The following is a 15,948-nucleotide window of genomic DNA, read 5'->3' on the forward strand; positions in this document are numbered from 1 at the left end:
TCCAACCTCTTTCCTTTTGCAGTTGGCGAGCTTATGCATGCACATCTAGGCCATGTGACCTTAGCCCCATGCACCTGCCAATCACTGCTAATGTTTTGGTGCCTTGTTTATCTGATCCTTTTTTCGCTGCTTTACCAGCCTCTTTTGTTTAGCAGTCGGTATGCTGGTGCAAGTGGATCTAGCTCACATGACCTCCTACCTAAGCAGCCTGACAAGCCCTTTAATTTGGCAGTTTGTGAGCCTGTCACACACCAGTCAATCATTGCTAATAATTACTGAAATGTTGCTTAGACCCCTCTACACCTTTGAAGTCCTCCTACTCACAGTTACAGTATACAACATACTGACGCATGGGAAAAACTGGAAGTGGGGTGGCATTCTTCCAAATGATCGACCAGGCTACACTGTAAACCTGACCGATGCACACAGCTCCTTAGGACCCCTTTCATTCTAGTTCCCCATTTTAATCTACGACTTAATTATATTCCACCTTATTTACAGGCCAACACATGGGAGAGGTAACTTTGTGACATGATCCTTGAATTCGCAAGATTGTCTCACCAGTGGTTTCTTTGTGGCAGTCTTTTTGTGGAGTTGTCCTTGTCATTTGGAGCGTGTGTTGCGTAGAAAAGCACGAGCCTCTCCAGACACCACCCTGCCTGCAAGGGGTCCCAGGCCGGGTAAGCTCAGGAGAAACTGACAAAGAACTATAGGAAAAACCTTCAAGAGGAAGGAACAAACCTGGCCAGTAATCCACGAATAAGTATCTATTAGTGAAGTGTTATAATGTGGCTTAGAGGAAGCATTGTTATGTCACCATGAATGTTCCTGGGTCATGTAGAGTGTTGCCATGACGAGGTTCTGATACTTGTCAGTGTTTTTAGTTTACATTTGTGTGGATTCTGTGATTCGCCAGTTGGAGGGTGCCAGAGCTTTCTGCTGGCGACACGGACTGAGCTGGGGGTCCATTTACTAAATAGCTTGTATGATAAAGACTGCACTTACTCAGCTGCCTTTGTGCGTCATCATCTCAATATGAAGTAAGGTTGTTTAGCATGGGTAGCACACGGGAACCAGCGAGAGCAGGAAGAAGAGAAACCAGTAGAGACCCACTGAGAAACAAGAGGACTGCCAGGCTGGCAAGAGGGAGAGCACAGGAGGAAGGACCAAGGGAGGAAGTAAAGGAACATGCACGGAGCACTGAGCAAGGTATCAGGGTACGGAGCATTGAGACGCGAGGTGCAGCGCCTAAGGCGTGCTTAAATGAATGAGACTTGTGCTGCCTCTGCCAATCCAGGGAGGAATGGACCGCCGACAATGCTTCCGCGTAGAGTGGCAAGCCGCCATCTTGGGGGAAAAAAGGCGCCTGCTATTCTCAGAGTGATCCGCCAAGAGCACAGAGTGACCAGGGGCGAAAACGTATGACAGTATGCCCGTTCCAAAAACTAGCTCCCCCGACATTGCCTGGATGTAAGCAATGAAACCTCTGTAGAAGGAGAGAAGCATTGAAGTCGGAGAAAGGTTACTTGGAGCGTACGCTGGGAGGATAACCCTTCCATTCCAAAAGCTAATTGAGATGGCCTCTCCGACACAAGAGTCACAAATCCTGGCAGCTAGGAATTCGACTTGTTGGTCATCGCCTATCGCTGGCGGTGGAGTTCTTAGTGACCAGGAAGAGGCGATATAGGGTTTCAGCAAGGAGACATGGAAAGCTGGGTGTATTCTCCTCCAGGTCTGAAGTAAGTGCAGTCGAAAGGTTACTGGATTTATTAGCCTCTCATTAACAACATTTGCATAATATCTGGGAGACAGCTTATTGGGACGGGGATGCCTGGCAAGTTACTTCGATGAGAGCCAAACCAAATCACCAACAGAATACAAGGGGCTGTCCTTATCGTGTTTATCAGCAAAATGCTTGGTAGCCACTCTTGCCTGGAGCAGTTGTTTTTTAGCAGTCCTGTGTGTTGAGGTAATACTGGTTACCCACTCCTCGACTTTGGGGACAGTGGTGGTCTCCATCGGTCCTGATGGAAAAACTGACGGATGCAAACCATGTGTACAAAAAAAAGGATTGGTCTTCAGAGAGGGATGAACAGCATTGTTATATGCAAACTCTGCAAGAGGGATGAGCGACACTAATCATCATTCACCTGAGTGGTATAAAACAATTGAGATACTTTTCTAAAGTCTGATTGGTTCTCTCAGTCAAACCATTACTCTGAGGATGGAAACCCAAAGACAGTGCAGGGTTTACACTGAGCAGTTGAAAAAGTTTAGTCTAGAACCTAGATATGCACAGGCTTCCGCGATCGGAAATTATAGTGGAGGGCAAACCATGGAAACAAAATATTTCCATTAGGAAGACATTGGCCATTTGTGAAGCTGTGGGGAGTTTGGCTAACGGAGTGAAGTGAGCCAGACGGGATAAAGTATCCACAGTCAGTAACCATCATAGTAATGCAGCTCAAGGATGGAGGGAGTTCAACAATGAAGTCTGTGGCAATGATTAGCCAATGTCTGGTGGGTAGCTCAGGCTGATGCAACAAACCTACAGGTTTTTCTCTGGGATGCTTATATTGAGCATAGACCACGCAAGAGCGTAGATAGCCCTTGTCAGAGCGGGACATAAACAGCCATCAGAACTGTCTGTGTAAGGTATGCAAAGTGGCCACTGCTCCTCTGTGTCCTGTAGGCACAGTGTCATAACATAGGTAGAGAGCAGTTTTCTGAGTGGAATTGGATGGTAGATACAGGGAATTATTTTTGAAGAGTAACCCATCCTTTTCATGAAGGATACATGGATTGGATAGTGGTAGTTGATGCCATTCTGAGGATATAGCTGTGTCCCAACGGAATTGATCCAGGAATTGATCGACATGATGGAGAAATACAGTCTCTTGAAACAGTTTGAGGATACATCAGGTCTGGTCGACAGGAAAATGCATCCACAATCAGATTTTGTTTCCCAGGGAGGCATGTGATGTGAAATTGAAACTGCACAAAAAAATAGACCGACCAGGCTTGGCTGCTGTTGCGACATTCTAGTGATTGGAGGACCTGTAAATTCCTATGGTCTTTTGGAACCTGGACTGGGTGCACTGAGCCTAAGAGAAGATATGTGTGATTTTTTTCTTCAGAAGGGTGAAGGCATGATCTTGTTCTGCTGACCAGACGTATGGTGTGTCTTTCTTCAACACACCATACCACACCATGATTGGTTGCACTATTACAGAAAACTTTGGAATTAATTTCCTATAAAAGTTGGCAAGTCGTAAAAAGGACTGGACTTGTTTGACTGATGTTGGTGGTGGCAAGGAGGTGATCGGCGTAACCTTACATGGATACATGGAAATTCCAGACTTGCAGATGATGAATCCCAAGTATGGGATAGAGGTTGCGTGAAATTGACATTTTTCCAGTTTGGCTAGTAAATGATTTTCTCGAAGGCGGGCCAGAATGCTGGTGACATGTACGTGATGTTCCTCTAGAGATAGTGAGTATATCAAGATATCATCCAGATATACTATGATGTACTGGTAAAGCATATCCAAAAGACCCGGGTGATGAACTGTTGGAAAAAGGCAGGGGCGTTCATCAAGCCGAATGGCATTACGAGGTACTCAAAGTGACCAAACAGCATCCTGTAATCAGTCTTCTATTCATTTCCGGCTTTTAAACTGACAAGATGATAAGCGCCACGTAGGTCTAATTTGGAGAACAAGGCAGCTCCTTGCAGAGCTTCAAGAAGAGCTTTGTCGATGATCTTACCAACTTTCTCTCTTCGGCAGGGGTCTAGTATCTCCCAATAACATCCTCCTCAGAGACTTCGATGCCCAAGAAACCCAACCAGCAATATGCCTACTTGACTCCCTATTCTCTCTGACTGACCCCAGGGACCTTAATGAGCGTGTACTCTCCCCCATGCGTGTTAAAGGCTGCATGCACAATCTCGTCTTCACCTCCTGTATGCATCTAAGTACTCAAACGAACTCCCACTCGACTGTGCTGACCACACTGCAATCCCCCTTCTCAAAGCACACAAGAAGCTGCCCAACAAAGCCAATGATAAATGCCCAATGATTGAGTGCTGCTCCTTCAAGAATCTCCTGCTCAATCAGATCCCTTGAAACATTTTGGTGTAAGGACCTCAGTCCAGAGGATCTCTCATCCCTAAAATCCCTGTGCACCCAACGCAAACATATGATCTCCAAGGCTTAGTTGGCTTACTAGACCTCCACCATTGAGGCAGCCTATAACGGGTGCAAAGCATTGTTCGAAGTAATCAAGTACTGTGCCCAGCTCAGACATTTGCCAGAGGTTCCGGCTTCACTAGAAAAGTGACACAGATTCAACATCTTCTTCATAAATGAAATTGATCAAATCGGTGGTCTCATCGATTCCTCAAAACCAGACAGATCACCACAAACCACCCCCTTGTACTATCTTCCTGTACCCTCCTCTCTCCTAAGGATCTCTCAGATACACTTGCTTCCTTTAAACATGCCACTTACACAGAGAACTTCTTCCCGGTCCCCCTGATTAAACAACAAACTGGCCCAATGCTCCCCACACTCCTCTGTATTGTGTATGCTTCCCTCAACATAGGTGAATTTCCATACTCATTGAAAACTAGACACATATGACCTGCTTCTAAAAAAAAACTCACTTGACCAAAGGACATAGCCATCTAAAGACCCATCACGAGCCTGTCGTTCATTGCAAAGCTTATGGAGAAAGTAGTTGAGGCCCAAATCGACCATCTGGGCCTGCTCCACAATTAACCATCAATCAATCAATCAGCTACTTGTATAGCACACTTTCACCAAAGGCTTCATGGCGCTTTGAAATAGACAACCGCAGAGTGATAGGGGAAACAATGGAGAGGGCAAAATACCTGGTGGAACCCTGAAACAGGGAGACACACACAATGTTTGTGTGTATTTTCTCTACTGGAACAGAAACGTTTTTAGATTCTGTTTGAAGCAGGGAAGTTCATGGTGGTTCTTAGGTAAAGGGGCAAAGAATTCCAAAGCTTAGGCCCTGCCATCGAGAAGGCTCGTCCCCCTTGCCGCTCTTTCCTATATTTAGGTATCCGCAGAAAAGCTGCGTTTAAGGATCTGAAGGAGCAGGCTGGGATATATCGGCACATTTTCTCCTAAATTGCCTTACAACCTTTGCCGTTCAGCACCCAATGCATAATGCACAGGGCTTTAAACATAACCCTGGCTTCAATGTGCAGCCAGTGGAGAGATTTCTGAGCCCTTGTTAGTCCTGCACCAGCCAGAATATGTGTTACCAGGCGTACTGCTGCATTCTGCAGTATTTGCAAGCGTTGGATAAGGCCGGCTGGCATTACAATAGTCTAGACTTCCGTTTACACACACTGACACAATCTGGGCATGGAAGCTGTCATGAAGAAAACGAAGAACTTTCTTGAGTTGTTTAAGCTGGGCAAACCCTAATCCATACAATGGCCCTCATTACGACCCTGGCGGAGAACCATGGTGCAATTTGCACCATGGTCCATGGCGCTAAGCTGCCAACTCCGCCATGGTGGTTGGCGGACTTACCGCCCCATTCCGACCTTGGCGGGGCGGTAAGTCCCCAATCCCCATTTACCCTTCCCCATTCCCATTTTTGCCCCATAGGGTATAATGGGAGTGGGGAAGGCGTTAATTACGCCACCGTAAATTACGGTGGCGTAATTAACAACAAGTCCCGTAGCGCCATGGATTTTTCCGCCTGCAAAAAGCAGGCGTAAAAATCACCATGGTGCTACGGGAACTCGTACTCAGGCGGAAAGGTGCGCCATGCTTTACGCCGGCGTAAACCCCTTTCCGCCAGGGTCGTAATGAGGGCCAATGTGTTTACCTGAGCCTCCATTGATAGAGATTTGGGTATCTTAGTGCTCAGATTTCAAACTGTTTTTGCCGGTTCTGGCAAGGAACCAAGTGATGCTGGCCAGTAGTCATCTGTCCAACTGTCCAGCCTCCAGCCCAAAAGCAGAATTGAGCCTGTATTTGTCAAGTGTTGAATGATAGGCTGTGCAGGGGCTCATGGCTCCTATTCCTCTTTAGTCTCTCAGCTGTCTTCAACACGGTTGACCACCTAAGGATGGGCTTCTCTGGTACTATCCATAAATTGTTTGCCTAGAAACCAGGCTGTACAGATGGGTTCATTTAGATCCACCCAACTCCCAACCGAGTGTGGGATCCCCCAAGGTTCCGTTCTCTCCACAATTATCTTCAATCTATATATGGGACTCTCAGGAACTCCCCTAAAAGACCCCAACATAGCCATCCATCAGTATGCTGATGGCACTCAGTCCATTGCTCACCTCCACAAACACTTTTATCCAAACATGGATGTCAAATGACTACAACAAACTGAAGTAAACCGAGACCGAATTCGACTTCATCAGTACCCTCACCAAACACCAACTCATGCTACAATGGCTGGATGACATATGCCTGGAATTAGTCACCCCATACACTCAGCAAAATACTTGGGCTTCATTATCGACAGTAGCTTTTCCATGCAAAAGGACATAGCCAAAAAAGGTACAAACTGCATGGCTATAGATTGCCCCACTCCACAAAATCAAATTCTTCATCTCCCTGCATGACTTCCGCACAGTGGTCCAAACCCTAGGGATCTTACATATCAAAAAGGAAACACCCTCTTTACTGGACATTCAGCACAACTGCCCCCCTTCAAGTCATCCCACCTTATTACAGGTTCCCGCAAACCGGACATCATCGCTCCAATGCTGGTCAAGCTTTACTGGCTCCCCCTCTTTGACAGAATCATATTAGAAACTACATGTATCACCTACAGACCAGTCTCAAACTAATCACATATATACTTGGCGGATAAACCCCACGCCCCTGCCGGCATTTGTGCGTCACGTAGCAAAGCTAACAAAAGGGTGAGTCTAAGCTAGCCCATGAAGGGGAGATTCACAAGTAGTCCTTCTCCTGCCACGCCCCGACCATCTGGAACTCAATCCCAGCAGGGACTCAAAAGTACTCCACCATCCTCCAGTTTTGAAAAACACTAAAAACGTGGCTCTTTCAAGACTACCTGCCATAAGAATGGAAATCTGTCTCTCCCTCCACCAACTGACATTACTGTCCTTCTGTTCAAAATGCCAATCTCAAAGCTGGCAACACCTGTGGTGTAAACCCCTCCACTGCTCTTCAGCTACGTTTGTGCTATGACCAATAAAATAAAACTATTGTATAGGACAAAGGCTTACATCAACCTGAGACCACCCTGAACAGACTCTAGGGAGTGTGAGCAACACGGAATGTACATGCCTCCAAGTGTCTGAGAATGCCACCATTTGGGATAAGACCAAGAGCATCTGCTCTCAACTTTCAATCACCAGAGCCATGGTCTTTTCTGTCCCTAGGCAATTACTCTTAAGGAGTCGTAGAGAGTCATCATGGCAAAACGACCTCCTAGGTTGCTGACCTCTGCATATCCTGCAGGAATTCCTACCCAGACTTTTCAGCCCGTGACGTCATGATTGGCTAAGATCATCAACAACTCCCATTCAATGAAGTCGATGTTGTGAGCACTGCAAAGCCCTAGGTGCGTTCACTCAAGAACTGGGAAGGCCAGCATATGTTGCTTGATTTAAAACCGCTTGCAGACTAATGTATCCTGACATTATATGCCAACTGCAGCCCTAGGCATTCACATTTATTTCCACGCCCAGGCCCAAACTCATGAGTCCAGTCCCAGCGACCAAACAAACGCCAGTTCCATCCACATTAGCCCGGGACTGGTTAACATGCACAGGATCTCCAACCACATGTGTTATTTACCTGAGTACAGAGGCCCCGCAGGACTCTTTTCCCCAGAGTGCACTATTCCTAACGTAGAGGCTAAGCTTCTATAGCTACATCTCTCAGACATAGACCTACTTAATGCAGATGCTCATATATATAAGAGTGAATGTCCCACGGCGCATTCTGCAAAATCGCGTACTTCGGGCCTCACTCAGGAAAGAGATGCCATAAAACTACATTTCCCAGAATGCTATCTGCTTCAGTTGCTGAAGGAGCCTACATATATCCCACATATACCAGAATGCACTCTTCTTCACTTGATAGTGCAAATGCCATAGGACTACCAGTCTCCTAATAAACTTGATCAAAGGGGAAGGCTCACCTGCTGCCAAACGTCATCTCAGAGTCAGGATTACAGATGTGAAATAGAAGAAAGCGTTTTAGCTAAAAAGGCAATTAAAGCAAACACATCTGTCAACAGCATTATTCAAAATGCCATAAACAAATGGAGCATTTGAACAAGATAGAGTTACATGGGCTGCTTTTCGTTTTCTGTGGAGCCCAAAAGGGGACTGGAAGCCACCATGCACTCCTGACAGGTTCCTCGAATCGACTGGCATCCACATGTTATGCTGTGCCCCTCCTGAGTAAACGGATTGTCTCTGGGCACCTTCAATTCCAGAGGTGCTTATATTTCCTATGAAAACCATTCATTGTGCTTCATTTTAAAAAGAGCCTTCCGCCATCCAAGACCATATTCAGGTGGCATGCCCACAGTCTGAAGACCACTACTTTCTAATCAAACAATGAACCCAGGACTTGCCAAGCAATGCAAGAAAATGTAGAATACAACTAGAAATGTGTGGCGGCAAAGACTGAAGAGAAAGCGAAAACGGCTAAACCTAGGATTAGTGCCCTAGAGGAAGAGGCCAGCTAATCGCCAGCGGAAAGAAACATTAGCATAAGCCCGCTTTTACTCCTGACGGCCAGTGCCCTCCCCTATGCGTCCCCCCTTTGCATCTGTGTCCCTAGCCCTGCCCTACCCGCACCCACATGCCGCCCTCAGTGCCGCCTCACCCTCCCGCAGTCTGCCAAGCCATCAACCAAGTGCCCCAACTCTCTGCCAGGCCCTGCAGTCTTCCCCCAGCAGTCATAGGGCATGGAGCAGCCCTAGGCAATTAGCCGACCCGAAATGATTACACTGAAACCGTAATTATGGATAATAACAGGCAGTGGGCTTAATTATTTACAGAGAATCATAAACTGTACTGGTCCCGGTGTGTGCTTTTGGGTACCAGGAGGATAATAGAGGATAGCTCAGGGGCAACGTGCTCGACTTGGAAACAAGACGACACAAAGCACAGGTTCGATCCCTGGGTCCGCGCTTAGAAACCTCTGGGTATTTGCAATCATATCATATCATACATCATGGTCAGGAAGAGGGGTGGCCTTTTTCGCCAGCGTTACTTCTACTCCCAGGTCTGCGTTATTGGGACCTGTCATACTTATCTTTCCAGATCCGTGTGAATGGGACCTGTTATGTCTATTTGTGGCGGGCGCTGTGTCGTTTGTGTTGAGGGCAGTCTTCCGCCTGACACGTGTCTTATGTGTTGAGGGCAGTCTTCCGCCTGACCCGTGTCTTATGTGTTGAGGGAAGTCCGCCTGACACGTGTCTTATGTGTTGAGGGCAGTCTTCCGCCTGACGAGTGTCTTATGTGTTGAGGGCAGTCTTCCGCCTGACACGTGTCTTATGTGTTGAGGGCAGTACGCCTGACCCGTGTCTTATGTGTTGAGGGCAGTCTTCCGTCTGACCTGTGTCTTATGTGTTGAGGGCAGTCTTCCACCTGACACGTGTCTTATGCGTTGAGGGCAGTCCGCCTGACCTGTGTCTTATGTGCTGAGGTCAGCCTTCCGCCTGACCTGTGTCTTATGTGTTGAGGCAGTCTTCCGTCTGACCTGTGTCTTATGTGTTGAGGTCAGTCTTCCGCCTGACCCGTGACCTTATGTGTTGAGGGCAGTCTTCCGCCTGACACGTGTCTTATGTGTTGACGTCAGTCTTCCGCTTGACCCTGCCTCCATCTGCCCATGAATTCGTGACAACGTTTGTTGTCTGTGTTTTCTTAGTCAATGCTGATCTTTGCTCCATTGTTCCTATTTTTGTTATATTTATATCTGCAGGGTGGGTAGAGTGGTAAAAACAATCCTGTAAACATGCTCCGTGCAGACCGTGATGTGGACAAGACTGTTTGTGTATGCCCTCAGCCCCCCGCTACTTATGGGGAAAAATTGGTCCCTTTCCTTGCACTGGGTGGCATGATCAAACAACCAGTTTCGGTCGCCCGGCACAGGCCGGTCTCCCCCTCACCTTGCCCATCGTCTTTGTTTTGTTTTGCATTTTCACACTTTCTTCTTTTGAGGGATAGTGTGAAAATGCCTGCACTTGCTGCCATAGCGTGTGAGGGCTTTGGGGGGTCACCTGACAGGTTCTATTCTCCCCCTCATCCTTCACTTGCCTTTCTGCCCACCTCCTAACTCCCGTGCCCCGAAACTTCATGCCTGCTGTCATTCCGTGGCACAAGGCATAGGACGTGGAGCAGCACAAAGAAATTAGGCGACCTGAAATTATTACACTGAAACCATAATTGTGGAAAATAACAGCCCTTAACACAGGGCTTTAAGTGGGCTGGGGCTTGCCGGGCCGAGTCCCAGAAGTCTCCAGAAAGAACTCTCGGGCCCCACAACGATTTTCCCCAGCCAGCAGACTCCTCAGGCAGCCTGGTTTCACAAGCTGCCTGCATGTGCCAGTACTTCCTAAGTACCGACACCTGAAAGCAGCAGGTGTAACCGTGCAGTGTGGGCTGCCTGATGGCTATGTACTCGAAAAAGGAGAAGGGCTGGACTGCCCAGCTCTCCTTTTGTTTCTGAGTAAATAGTTATTTACTCAGAAACAAAACAAGAGACTGGGACCTCCAACCCTCCTCTTGTTTCGAGCACATAGACATCAGCAGCAGGGAGACCTTCCATTCAAGGAGCCCGTGGTTAAAGCGGACTCCTTGAATGAAAAGGCTGCCTGCTGAGTGCGAGCTGGGGCACACTGGTGTCACACCTTTGTTGTGCCCAGCCCCGTCGTTTGTTTAAAAGGAGGGACTGGGCGCATCAAAGGTAATAGGGTAATGCTCTCAATGAGAGAACCCCCTCGATTTCTAATCCCACGTAAAGCACTGGCCATAGGTTTTTTTTCATTTACAAGCAGAGACTAATCAATTTTGCAAATCCCAGTGTGTGCTTTTGGGCACATCAGGGTCAGGAAGAAGGGTGCCCTTTTTCGGCAGCATTTATTCTACTCCCGGGTCTGTGTTAGTGGGACCTGCCATACTTATCTTTCCAGATCCGTGTGCTAGGGACCAGTCGTATTCCCGGGTTCGTGAAAATAGCACCTCATGTCTATTTGTGGCTGAGCTGTCACTTGTGTGTTGAGGGCAGTCTCCCGCCTCACCCATGCTGCCACACCTGAGTGGGTCCACGGCCGCTCAGGTTCCTTCAAAAGTGTTTCTAAATGCATCCTCTATCGTCTAAAGCACTGAAAACACCTGCAGAAAAGAACTCCATGGGCCTCATTACGACCCTGGCGCTCCCGAAATGAAGGGGGCCGGTACAGCACCGGCCCGCTTCATTCCTGGAGCGCCGATTACAAGCTTCCCATCGAGGGACCCGGATCGCACGCCTGGTTAAACCAGGCGTGCTTTCCGGGTCCCGCGAGGGGAAGAGGGAGGCAATAACGGGACAGATGTAATCTGCCCGTATTTACCTCCCTCCCCATTCCCATTGAGCCCTATTGGGTCTCAAATGGGAATGGGGATGGGTTACTGCATGGAGGAATTACTGGGTCCTCCTATCTCGGAGTAACCCGGTAAGTTCCCATTGCAGGAACCCGGTAATGGAGCCCGGAACGGTGGCAGCCATGGAGCTAATAGCTATGGATCAGGAGCTGTCTGTCTAAGGATGGGGGGACAATGAGGAAACTCGTTTTGACGCATAGTGGGCAACTGCGGTTGTCGTCTATGCAATATAAATTGATAAGCCTTCTTTTCCCGAGCTGATTTGTTTTGGACTTTTTCAACATTATGGGCATGTATTCCTTGCCCGTGTGAACATCCTCTATGCACAGAATGTCTTCATGTGCTTCTGGCTATAAGTTTGCTTACTCTGAATGCCCCAAAGTATGCCAATGCAAGAGCTGTTTAAATAACTTTGTCTCATAAGTATTGGTGCATATATCACTCATTGTGCCCACTAATATCATAATTTTCTTATAATTCAATTGATGTCTCATATCTCCTTTGTCACCTTCCAACCTAGATCACGCTTTCAACGCATATTTTACTAATCCACCATGTGTTGGGTCCATGCGTCCTGTCAATTTCTCAAAATTTGCTTTTGCCGAAAGGTGTGAAACCACCCAAGATTAACTTTTATTATGTGTGAAAGCCCATTCTACAAACTGATTAACATCCTTTTCCTTTATCTCTTTGGTGTTTTCCACCTCTGGTATGTCTTTAAATGTAATGAGAAACCTACTGTATTGTATCGCTGTTGATGAAGCCAAAGCTTTAGTCACCAGATCCTATAATACACACTTCAATGCCTGTGAGGAAAAGGGCAAAAGCAGCACAGAAAAAGCTGAAAGCCAACAGAGGGAGGGTTGAAGGATGATTGATGGGTCCGGGCCAGCCACAGTCTTACAAAAGTATACGCCGGGTGAGGTCCCAGCACTTTTCTTGTTAAAAAGGGTAGCACGCATTACACAATGGCCAGCAGACAGACAGAGTCACTTCTTTGCCCCTCTAATGATGGCGGAAATGCAAAGCGCATACCAGACGGTGAACCCGACAGGGGAAACACTCTACGTATATGCAAACATAATGGTACTAGAAAGGCTGGGACATGATGAGAAGGCTTACAGAGTGAAATTCCGAGAGACAAGACTGATGACAGAGGAGATGCCTAGGCAGATTTTTCATTGTGTAAAAGAATTCGCCTATAAATGGCTTCAAACGGCCACCTCCACGACCCACGAGATGGCTGATAGAATCGTTTTGGAGCAGTTTATGGAAGCCCTACCACTACCAATACAGTGCTGGGTACAGCAACACAATATATCACGTGTGACGGAGGCCGTCAATATAGCGTCAGCTTACCAAAAGGTGGGACAGGGGATATTTATGACAAATGGTCAGTCTGGGAGAGCACTGGGTGACCTGAAACCCCCCTCCCACCTGTAACATGGGTCAGTATCGGATGCTAGTCCAACCCCATGAACAGAAGAATGGAAGCAGAGGGCCTAAAAGAAGAATGGAAGCAGAGGGCCTAAAAGCGCGAACGGGAAGTGAAAGAGGTATGCTGAGCAGGTATAGCTGTATGATGTCCAGGGGGCCCCAGTGTTTCGACTGCAGGAAATGGAGCGATGTCACCAGGATATGCCCGAAAAGGAATAAAGTGGAGCCGATGCACATCAGGGTCTTCGATGCACCAAGATAAGGGAACTATTCCGAACCTGAAAGACCCCAACAACCTTTATATACGTACACTTGTTAGGCAGAGGTGGATGGCCAACCAGCTTGAGCCATGATAAACCTGGGAAGTCTGCAAATGGCTGTCAGTACAGATCTGGTAGGTGACGTGTGTGAGGCCAATATGGGCATTCCTATCAGGTGTGTGCATGGGGATGTGTAGAGATATTCAACGAAAGATACACAGATTAAGTTGGCAGGGGAGCAAATAGGTTTGAGAGTGGCTGTGTTACCTGTACTGCCTGAACTCCTAATCATTGGCTCCGACGTGCCAAATATGTCTCACATCATATGAAAAATCGAACAGGGGTGGCTGGAGAGAGTCCCATTTCACGACAGCGAGATCTCTACTTCACCTACCAAGGTACATAGAAGCAGGGCAGAAAAAAGGAATCTGTAACGGAAATGGCATGAGTGGGCTGTGCTCCCAGTAGCTGTTGACTGGAAACTAGATGAGCAAGGAGATAGTTTCCGGATGGCCCAGGCATTGGACCCGATGCTGAGGAACACCCGGGAAGCCATGGGGGGAGAGCAGGAAGGAGAAAGCCCTTTACTTCAGGCTCTGAAACACATGTGTGCGCGCGCAATACAAATACAATATAAATTCAATAGTTTGTGAAAAGTAAGGGATTATATTATCGGGCTATGACCAATTCCGAAAAAACCTAAAAACCCTCATATTCCGCTAAAGTTTATCCACATGCACATTTATGCCTGGACTGTAACCACAGCAAAGCATAACCCTCTAATTTCAATGTTCTATTTCAACCAACTGTTTACTCTGTTACTCTGTACCACATGCACAGTTATGCTTGCATTGTAACCACAGCAAAGCATAACCCTCTAATTTCAATTTTCTATTGCAACCAACTGTTTACTCTGTTACTCTGTACCTATGTTATGTTTAAGCTTAAGCCTGCTGTAACAGCGCCACGATGCCTCAGGGCAATTCTGTGTGCTGTATAAATGCAAATAAATAAATAAAATAAAAAATAAGGGGGGTCCATCAGACAGCTGCTGGTACCCGTCAAATATCGAACCACGGTCCTAGTGGAAGCCCACCTGCAAGTGGGAGAAGGACACTTAGGAGCTGAGAAAACAATACAGAAAATACTGTGAAGATTCTTTTGTCCAGGGGTCCATGGGCAGGAAACATGTTTCTGCCAACAGTGTGCAGAGTGCCAAATGAAAAACAAAGCCAATGTGCTCAGAGCCCCATTACAATCTATGCTGCTGATATTGGAAACTTTCCATCATATAGGAATGGACATTATGGGACCCCTAGACCCCACGAGCCGGGCCACAAATATCTGTTACTGATTGTGAACTACGTCACCCATTACCCAGAAGTCTTTCCCCTTAGGAGCACCAATGCATAACAGATTTGTGATGTTTTGATCCCGTTCGTAGCCCCAATGGGCATACCCTGAGATATTGTGACATATAGAGGCACAAACATTATGTCTACAGTCCTCAAACAAGTCTGTGAAACCTTACACATTGAACAGTTACGAACAGCTGTCTATCATCCACAGACTGATGGATTGATGGAACGGTATAACCAAACAATTAAGCAGATGTTGAGGAAGACCCTGAAGCCAGAGGAAATAAATTGGGACTGGTTGGTTCTATGGATATTCATGACTCCCCGGAACACGCCACAGTCCTCCACAGGATTTTGCCCTTTCAAGTTGTTGTTCGGATGACCAGTGAGGACCCTCTTGGACCTACTGAAGGAGGGTCGGGAAGAACAACCCCAACAGGATATCAACCGAACTGAATATGCAGCACAGCTAAGTGAAAGGGTAGAGAAACTGCAGACCATTGCACAGACCCACCTCCAACAAACTCAGTGGGGACAAGAAGAACAGTACAACAAAGATACCCGACTGTGGACCTTTTGAGCTGGACATAAGGTGTTAGTACTCCTACCCACCTCTGAGAAAAATATGCTAGCAGCCATGAGTCGACCCTACGTGATGGTACAGGTCATCAGACCTCTCACATACAAAGTGCGCCAAGATGGCAGGAAGGTTCCCCTACAGACCTATCACATCAATCTCCTACAAAAAATTGATTGAGCCACCCACATCCATGGCCTTGATAAGCACAGAAGAAAGTGGCCTTGAAGAGATACAACAAAGTGGAGACCACATCAGGAAGGAAGCCCTAAACATTAATCTGGAGCTGCAACTCTAGGAGAGAAAAGACCTAGAACAGCCGACTAACAAATTTGCCCCGTGTTCTCACTACAGGGGCATACCAACAGAGCCTACTACAGTATTGAGACGATCCCAGGAAGCACGGTCAGGTTGTAGCCCTACAGAATCCCGGAAGCCAGAATACAAGCTGTCAACCAGGAGATTCAATCAATGCTACGGATGGGGATGATAGAGCTGCCCTTCAGACAATGGTGCTCCCCCATTGTATTAGTGGCCAAACCAGATGGCAGTGTCCAGTTCTGCAAGGACTTCCGGAAGCTTAATGAAGTTTCAAAATTCAACGCCTATCCAATGCCCCAAATTGAAGACCTCTTAGACAAACTGGGGCAAGGTACATTACCACCATAGACCTTTGAAAAG

Source organism: Ambystoma mexicanum, chromosome 3q (genome assembly GCF_040938575.1).
Source record: "Ambystoma mexicanum isolate Mex_15411 chromosome 3q, UKY_AmexF1_1, whole genome shotgun sequence".
In the NCBI taxonomy this organism is placed as follows: Eukaryota; Metazoa; Chordata; class Amphibia; order Caudata; family Ambystomatidae; genus Ambystoma; species Ambystoma mexicanum.